At 57.3% G+C, this 2358-nt stretch overlaps 1 non-coding gene across 1 annotated transcript; it reads left to right on the top strand.

Moving 5' to 3' along the window:
• The first annotated feature begins 314 nt into the window (after nt 1-314).
• TRNAE-CUC (transfer RNA glutamic acid (anticodon CUC)) lies at nt 315-387 on the top strand. The gene has a single exon. It is a non-coding gene; the product is annotated as a tRNA-Glu (tRNA).
• The last annotated feature ends 1971 nt before the right edge of the window (nt 388-2358 follow it).

The following is a 2358-nucleotide window of genomic DNA, read 5'->3' on the forward strand; positions in this document are numbered from 1 at the left end:
CCAATAAGGAAGCTGGAAAATGTGGAGTCCTTCAATGAGATCTTTGCAGCTCCAAATAAATTTGAGATCCTGTAGTTAAGGAACAGGAAGAGGATGACTGTTGGGGCAATTCTCACAATATCTTAGAAAGATTTCCATGAAAAAGCAGTTGAAATAAAAAATACTTTGTATACTTTAAAGGGAGAGCGTCAAGATGGAATATTGACTGGGGGCAGGGGGTGGGGGGGTCTTAGGGCTTTTCCAGTGAAAGGAAATGTCAAAGAAAAAAAAAGAAAGAAAGAAAGAAAAGAAATGTCAATGTCAGCACAGGGAACTCCCTGGTGGTCCAGTGGTTAGGACTCTGCACTCTCACTGCCGATGGCCCAGGTTCAACCCCTGGTCAGGGAACTAAGATCCCACAAGCCGTGCGGCATGGCAGAAAAAAAGGAAAAAAAGAAAGAAAAAGTCAGCATACATTCGTATCGACACTGTTAAGACAGGTTTAGGATCTTCAAAGATCTAACCTCCAATGTATAAGCATCTTATTTTCTTGGTAGATTCGTGGTCTCCTAGGGCTGGAGGCTGTGTTGGAGTGAAATGGGCAGGTGTCTGCTAAAGGGTTTCTTTTTGGGGTGATAAAAATGTTCTAAAATTGGTCCTGGCGATGGGCTAACCCAGGCTGACTGGGCAGCATCCTGTCCTGACTTGGGGAGAACATGGCTCCTTCTCTGTCCGCTGTCTCTGGAGTTCAGACCAGCTGCCAACAGAACCCCCAGCATTACCCGCAGCCTCTCAGGCGCATGGTCTAGAGGCTCACGGGAGGCTCCAGGGGTACAGGGTCTGAAATAATCCCCCCACCAACGCCCCCATGTGTCAGTTACAGGTGTGGGGAGGTGGAGGCAGGCCTGGACCATGTCCTGAGTCTCGGGCAGCTCCAGAACCTGGGTCTCCGGACCCACCCAGCCCTCCGTTGGTCCGACACGCACTGCGCCTCCCCCTCCCAGAGCAGGAGCTCTCAGCATCACTGTCTTCAGGTGGAGGGGGGCCAGGACGTCAGCGAGAAAAGGAAGCTGAAAGCGCTTTGTGGACAGTAAAGCACCTGGCTTTGTTGTTTCTCTTTCGGGGTTGAGGCTGCAGTGGTGCTGGGCATTGCTTTGGGAGCAGGGGATCTGCTGGATCGCTTCAGGGGCTCTTCTCACCTCCTCCACCTTTCCGGGAGGCTGTCTAGATTTGCCAGAAAAGACCGTCAGCTCAGAGGGAGCAGAGCACTGAGCTCAGCGACCCGCTGCAGCCCCGGCCGAGGGCAGAGGCAAGCAAGGGCCGGGCCTGCCTGTGCGGAAGTCAGGTGAGGCCCGGACAGCCCTGCTCTCGGAAGGGACTCCCCGTCAGAGATGTGCATTTGGGTGAGAATATACAGGGTAGGGACCTTCCCCACAGGGTTTGTGCCCAAGACCCCCATCTTCTGATCTCAGTGAAGACATGAGACCCTGAGCCCTGCAAGCCGTCCTCACCACCGGCTGCCCTGAGGCAGGACCCCTCGGCCAGCCCGGCCAGCCTTCCCTGCCCAAGAGTCCACCCAGCGCCTGATCAAAGTGGAGATCAAAGGTGAGGAATCGGGGCCCACCGCAAGTCGGCAGGCCCCTAACAGCAGAAGTTGGCCTCCCCTCTCCCTGGCCTCTCCCCAGATCGGCCAGTCTGCACGGGCCACCCTGGGATCCCTCCAGCAACCCCACAGGCAACCTTGCCCATGCCACCCCCGCTGGGAAGGCCCTTCTCACCTTCTTCACTTATCTTACGCACTTTTCACCCTTCAGGCTCATCTCAAAGCTCAACTGTGGCCTCCCTGAGCGCCCTCCGGTCCTGCACTGCTCCCTCACAGCACTGTGGCAGGGCTGCACGATGACGGGCTACCTGCCAGCACGGCCCAACCTGTGAGCATGCTGAGGGGCATGGGGCAGCCCCAGCCCAGTAAACATGCAGTGACAAGTGAGGGTTGGGGCCTCGCCAGGCCCTGCAGGGGTCGGTGGGTTGGCTTGTCCGCAGCTGGCAAGGCCACGTGAACCCAGGCTGCTGGGAACCCTGGGGAGCAAAGGGCCAAGCGGTCACCACAGCCTGGGCAGCCACCTTCCTCCTGCCCACACCAGCCAGGGCCCAGAGTGACTCAGCACTGGAGGCAGGCTTCCTACCGAGAGCGCCACCGCTTCTGCCGGCTGGGCAGCCAGCAGGGAGCTTGGTGCCTACCAGCGCCTGGGGCTGGTGTGTCTGAGGTGCCCTCCCCGGACCAGAGGTCAGACCTCGGGACTTGGGCTTCTGATAATCCATTTGCAGCTGTGTAGCCTTGGGCATGTCGCACAACCTCTCTGAGCCTGGGTTTCTTCA

This window comes from Pseudorca crassidens, chromosome 14 (genome assembly GCF_039906515.1).
Source record: "Pseudorca crassidens isolate mPseCra1 chromosome 14, mPseCra1.hap1, whole genome shotgun sequence".
NCBI lineage: Eukaryota > Metazoa > Chordata > Mammalia > Artiodactyla > Delphinidae > Pseudorca > Pseudorca crassidens.